The sequence below is a fragment of the Octodon degus genome, unplaced genomic scaffold (assembly GCF_000260255.1).
Source record: "Octodon degus isolate 3935 unplaced genomic scaffold, OctDeg1.0 scaffold00417, whole genome shotgun sequence".
NCBI lineage: Eukaryota > Metazoa > Chordata > Mammalia > Rodentia > Octodontidae > Octodon > Octodon degus.
Genome location: NW_004524993.1, coordinates 287,469 through 294,700, shown reverse-complemented (window position 1 = coordinate 294,700; position 7,232 = coordinate 287,469). Strand labels below are relative to the sequence as shown.

Here is a 7,232-nt window from a genome sequence, read left to right as displayed (position 1 = left end):
TATATATGAAAAGATAGATTTTTCAACAAATGGCTCTGGGAAAACTGGACATCCACCTGTAAAAGATTAAAACTAAGTCCCTAGCTCTCACATTTAGAAAAATCAATTTGAATCAGATCAAAGACTTTAATGTACGACCTGAAACTTTGAAATTACTAGAAGAAAATGAGACATGCTTGAAAATAGTGGTAACAAAATAATCTCTGAATAGGATTCCGATAACTCAGAAAATGGTATCAAGAATTGACAAATAGAATTACATAAAATTAAAATGATTGTGCAGAGTGGATGGTACAATTAACCATGAAGAGATAAGCTACAGGATAGGAGAAAAGCCTGAAATCTTTGCCAGTAATTCTAGTGACAGATTAATATGTACAATATACACAGAGCTCAAAAGTTCAAAACCAGAAGAAAAATGAAGCAAAACATTAAATGGTCAAAATGTTGCACATTTGGAATATGAGGTATAAAGGCAATGTTTTAGGGAAAAAAACTCAACATCATTGGCTACCAAAAACATGAAATAAAAACAAAATTGAGATTCATCTCATCCAAGTCAGAATGACTATTATTAAGCAAAGAAATATTATCTGGGCTGGGGAGATGGCTCAGTAGAATAAGCACTTCCCTAGCAAGCACAAGGGTCTGAGTTCAATCTCCAGTTCTACCAAAAAAAAAAAAAGAAAGAAAGAAAAATTATCAACAAGCTGCACCAGAACTACACCAAGTATAAAGGAAATAAAAAGAAGATGGGTCCTTCCATGGGGGAAGCTCAAACAGATTCAGCTCCTCCACCAAACCATCTCCTGCTCAGTGGAGATGTTAATAAGCCAGAGAAGGCCAAGGGCCTGGTGTCTGAGAACAACCTTTATGTGCAGTATGAGGAGAAGGTGTGGTCCTGCATTGACTTCATTGACTCACTGCAGACTCTGGACATGGAGCAGGACCTGGCCATTCCCACCATTGCTGTCATCAGGGACCAGAGCTTGGGCAAGAGCTCCATGCTGGAGGCTCTGTCAGAAGTCACCCTCCACAGGGGCAATGGCATCATCACCAGGTGCTTGCTGGTGCTGAAGCTGAAGAAGCTGAGGCAGGAACAGGAGTGGAGAGGCAAGATCAGTTACATGGACATTAAGGAGGACATCTCGGACCCTTTCAAGGTGGAAGGGGAAATCCATAAAGCCCAAAATTTCATTGCTGGGGATGGGGTAGGGATCGAGAATGAGCTCATTAGTCTGGAGATCAGCTTCCCCAGTGTCCTGATATCACCCTTATTGACCTTACTAGGATCACCCAGGTATCTGTGGGCAATCAGTCCACTGACATTTGTTTTCTGATCAAGCGGCTCATCAAGAAGTATGTTGCAAAGGAGATGCCAAATAGGAATCCTGACAAAGCCTGACCTAGTGGACAGAGCTACCAAAGACAAGGTGGTGGATGTGGTGCACAACCTGGTGCACCATCTGAAGAAGGGCTACATGATCATCAAGTGCTGTGGCAATCAGGACATCCAGGAGCGCCTGAACCTGGCTGAGGCCCTTCAGAGGGAAAGGGCTTTCTTGGAGTACCACTCACACTTCAGGGTGCTGCTGGAGGACAGGAAGGCCCCAGTCCCCTGCCTGAGGAGCTCATTGCACACATCTGCAAATCTCTGCCACTATTGAAAAATCAGATAAAGATCTCCACAAGAAAACATCAGAGGAATTACAGAAGTATGGTTGGACATCTCAGAAGATGGCAATGAGAAAATATACTTCCTAATAGAGAAAATCAGTGCATTTAATCAGGACATCAGTGCTACAGTGGAGGGGAAGGAAAACATAGCCACTGAAGGCAATTTGCTGTTTGACAGACTCTGAAATCTGTTCCTGCCATGGAGTTCCATGATTGAACAGCATTTTGCAAAGGGTTATGATGGTTTACAACATGAAATCTGGAAATTTGAAAACTAGCAACATAGCAGAGAGCTGCCCCAGTTTGTGAACTACAAGACATTTGAGAAGATCATCAAATGGCTACTCCAGGCCCTTGAGAAGCCAGCCATGGACATGCTGCACCAGGTCACTGACACAGTCCAGAATGCCTTCACAAATGTGTCTGAAAAAAACTTCACTGAGTTTTTTAATCTCTACAGAACCAACAAGAACAAAATCAAAGACATTCAATCCAGCCTGGAAGAAGCAGTGGAGAAGGCTATCCACATTCACTTCCAGATGGAGCATATCGTCTATTGCCAGGATGAGGCTTACTGGGGTGCACTGCTGAAGATCAGAGAGGAGGAGGACGAGGAGGAGAACAACGGCTCTCAGTCTTTGAACAACAATGCTATGACTGAAGTTCTCCAGCACCTGAAAGCCTACTCCCAGGAATTTCACAGCTGCATCACCAGCCGCATCCCCTTGATCATCCTATGTCCTGAAGCTGTTTGACCAGTGCCTACATAATGCCATGCTGCAGCTGCTGCAGGACAAGGAGGACTGTGCCTAGATCCTGACAGAAAGGAGTGACACCAGTGAGAAGAGGAAGTTCCTGAAAGAGTGACTGGCATGACCAGGGCAGACCCGGCACAAGCTTGCCAAGTTCCCCTATTAACCTGGCTCCCAAGACTGAAGGGAAGACACCCTAAACCTCTTCTGAAGGTCAATCTAGGGTGATGGAGTGTCTTAGCAGGTTCTCAGTAGTCAGTGGAAGAGAGAGAGATCTCTGCTTTTTATCCAGTATCACTTGGGGACCAAGAGAAAAGCATTTTGATTTCCAGCCATAAAAGGACAGTCCCACCACAAGAACAGGCTATACACTGGAGGGAAGATGTCACTATCCAGAAGGGGACAAGGATATCTCTGTAGGAGTCCACTCCCCTAACCCTCACTCCTTTTGTGCCAGATGAACTGTGAGGCTTAGGCTCCAGAAAGGTTCCTTCCTCATCTCTCCATAATCTCCTCTGGAACCAGGCTTGTAGGAGTGGCCTGAGACTTACAGAACCTGGGCCTCCTCTGTTTGAGTAAATGTGTGATCATTGTGTTTGGGGGAGGCCAAGGGCAACAGCAGGTGGAACAGGTGGCAGTGAGTCTTGGCACTAAGCTGTCTGTTGGTGGGTTGGAAAAGGAAGGGATTGCAACAGGATCCTCCTGTCTGCTGGACTTCAGGGCAGAGGATATGCTCAAAACTATAACCACACTTGGTTGTACAGCTCGCACTGAGCCTGCTAGGTTCCAGAGCAGAAGAGCCAAGGGAAGACACTGAGTACTGAGCTCTCTCCTCAGAACCCTGGCTAGACAGCAGGCAACATGTGGATTGTTTCCTTCCCAGAGGACTGTCCAGTACCCAGTGCTGTGTGACCAAGACAGGCACCACCAGCTACGTGCTTGCATTCCACCCTTCTTAAACCTGCTTCTAGGTCCTCCATGCACCAGGCCCTTCCTCCCACCAGGCCTGTCAAATGGGAGGATGGGGGACAGATTCCTAGGGAGCATAGAAAGGAGCAGCTGAAGTTGGAAATTGGTTGCATATTGGGAACAAGGTGAAGTTGGTCTGAGAAAGAAGAGTGCTTAAAGCAAGAAAGCTGCTTTGGTTTCAAAATACATTGCCTAAGACAATTATAGTCATTAGTTGTTATGCAAACCCATGTCATGGGATATGAACTTTTTTGACAAATAAACTCCCCCCACAAAAAACAAGAAAGAAAAAGAAAGAAAAATTACCAAATGCTATTAAAAACGTGGAGGAATAGGAGTACTTGCAAACTTTTGATGGAAATGTAAATCAGTACAGCCACTATAGAAATCAATATAGCTGGTTTGTTTTTTGTTTTTTTTTTAAAAAACAAGATTAGAATTTTCATGTTCCTTCTATATCACTCTGGATATGTGCCCAAAGGAATCAATGTCAACATACAATAAAGATGAATTCAACCTAGATGTCTGTCAACAGAAAACTGAATAAATATAAAACATATATACTATTCAGTCATAAAGAAGAATGAAATTCAATTGTAGGAAAATGGATGGAACTGGATATCAAAATGTTAAGTGAAATAAGCTAGACTGAGGAAGTTAAGTATTAAATAATTTTTCTCAAAGGTGGAGTCTAGAATAAAAAACAGAAAATCTGAGAAGGGAGTCTACTGCAAAAGGGAATCAAAATAGCCTAAATCGTTTGATAATAATAATAAGCTTGTCTCCTGGATGGTTAACAACCTAAGTTTGCAGACTAAAATTAGAGAAAAAGGAGGGCTACAAGGAATGCCAACATTTTGGCCCTAACCTTCTAAGGTCAATCAAGACTCAGGACATATGAGAACTTGTACTGCAATGTCATGTACCTCGGTAGTGTTCCAAATTTTCTAATCAAGATTATGGGGCCAAAGAGGAAAGTGATCGATGATGTAGAGAGTGCCTAAGGAGAGTCACATGGGGAGAAGACACTCAGGCTTTCACAGAGAGCACATTGGCCAAGCATTGGCCGTGACTCATCCACGTGGCTGACACTGACAAAGGTTCTACAATCTGAGGTACAGGATCTCAGGATAAATCCTGAGGGCATTTCACTGACCTTCTCAGACCAAAAAGCTGTAACTCTTGTTGCACAGGTCCTGCTTTACCTTGGTCTTAACCATCCAGTAGAAAAGTATGAAGACGAAATATAGAAAATAAAGCCATGCTGTTATGTTGAGCTGTGGGGGACTCAGGTCAATAATTTCTGACATTGCCAGTTAAACAGAAGACCGAATGCTATTATGGGCTACTGGACTCCTTTAGAATATTTTGCTGAGTTTACACACCTATAATATTCAAATAACGGAACTTAGAAAAAAAGGGGTAACAGATGAATGTCCGTTTTGCTTCTGTGTATTCGAAGTGGTTAGGATAGATATATAATCACATTCTCTTAATGAATAGAATGATTTGTTCTAATGGTGTTTGTAAATAGGATCTCAAGTCCGCATCTTGTACAGCAATTATCCACTAAGAAGAATATATGCAGTCTATTAGTTATTGAAACTGTACTTCCGATTTGATTTGAAACTGTCTCATTGCTATCTGTTTATCAATATAATTTTGAAAAAAAAATAAATAAAATATTCTTTAGAAAAAGTAAAAAAAAAGAAATATTTCAGAGATGAATACCTAGCATGAGATTAATAATAGATTGCACATTGTAAATAAATTACTTACAAACTTAAATAAATGTAACAATAAAATTTGTCCAAAATAAAAATGAAAAAAAAGGGAATCAAAGAGGTAAGGGAGATTAATAGGGAGAACAGGTATAATCAGCCATGTATATCTAAGTATAAAAATGTCAGAATGGATCCTCTCATTTTGTACAATTAATGTATATTGACAATCATAACAAAAATTTAAAAATAATTTTCACATATCATATCAGAACATGCTAGCCATATAAAAACGTCTCTAAAGTAATAGAGAAACACAAACAAAAATCTCACAATCTCTACTGCTATAAGTAAGAAAAATTTCTTTCAAAAAGAGACATGGGCAGATCGGGGAGATACCTCAGTAGAACAAGCGCTTGCCTGGGAAGCACAGGGGACTGAGTTCAATCCCCAGTTCCATAAAAAAAAAGGAAAAAAAAAAAAGAGAGACATGGGATAATGCCATTTTTAGGCCATCATCAGCATATTAAATTTAAACAATAACCAAGCAAAAACTTGTGAGATGAAGTTCTTCTTGTACAAGATAAATAAAATAAATTTAAAAGCCTTGAAAGGAAAAAGTGAAGTAATTGTAATTTTTTCCTTCATTATATTTGGTACAGGATCTCACTATACAGCCTGGACTGGTAGTGATCTTCCTGTGTCAGCCTCCTCAGCATTGGGATTACAGATGTGCTCCACCACACCCTGATTTCATGGCTGGCTCAGTGCTGGGGATCTGCACAGCATGTAGTATGGGAGATCAAACCTGGATCCTTGCACTTGCCAGGCAGGCACTTAGACCTTTGTCCCAGCTGTATCCCAGCCCCTTTTTCTTCATTTTAAATTATTCATATGGGCAATTCATTACCTAGGAAAAATATTAATGATAAATTTTATAGTTATCAACAAAGTACAATTTATGGCAAAATAACATAAAGGAGAAAATGAAAGTACTGCATCTGATAAGTTTCTTGAGCTATATAAAATTAAGATGCATACTGAAAATCCTAAGGCTACAAAATATACTACAAAAAGAGATATAACTAATAAAGGGTGATATAGATAAGATGTATATATAAAAATACTCTACTAATGCAAAAGTAATCAGAAAAATAAAGTGGTATAAAAGAATGTAAAATGCAGCACACAATCTGAGAAATGATGGCCCTTGATATGAGTATATCAATAATTATCGCAGGTGCAACAAAATGTGGAATAGAAAAGAAAGTGGTCATCACTAGAAAAGTTGCCACCATACATACTGTACAAAACTCAAAATTCATTATTGATCCAAACATAAAGAATAATATATTAATTTTAAAAGTAAAAGAAAACTACAAAAAATTGTACAACCCTGATTTTGGTGAATTTTTTTTTTAGTATTGTAAACAAAATTCTCAAAGTGAAACAAAAATAATGAATTGTTCTTCATCAATATATAAAATTTTGCACCTGGAAAACTTGAAAATTTTAAAGTTAATCTACAGTTAGGAATAAAATTTATGCATAAAATATCTTATAAAGGAACAATCTCCAGAATATATAAAAGACTCATAGAACTCAATAATTAAAATTGGCAAAACATAATTTTAATTTTTGTTTAATGACTTATACTGTTTCTTTAACTTACAATCTGCTTATAAGAGATGATGTAATATTTTCCCCTAGTATTAGAAACTTTAAAAACTGTATTTCCATTTTCCATTGACTTTATATTAGTTTTTCCTTGTCTTTTACACACACACACACACACACACACACACACGAAAAATCTGACATAAGATTCATACTGTTTTCCAGAAATCTTCAATGACCCTTTATTATTTATTTTTTTAAAAAATTTATTGATAAAGAGATAACAATGAGACAGTTTCAAATCAAATCGGAAGTACAGTTTCAACAAATAATACACTGCATATATTCTTCTTAGTGGTTAATTGCTGTACAAGATGCGGACTTGAGATCCTATTTACAAACACCATTAGTACAAATCATTCTATTCATTAAGAGAATGCAACTATATATCCTAACCACTTTGAATACACAGATGCAAAATGGACATTCATCAGTA

General features: G+C 38.8%; 1 pseudogene; it reads left to right on the top strand.

Moving 5' to 3' along the window:
- Positions 1–752: 752 nt before the first annotated feature.
- LOC101574127 lies at positions 753–2,544 on the top strand (annotated as a pseudogene).
- Positions 2,545–7,232: the final 4,688 nt, after the last annotated feature.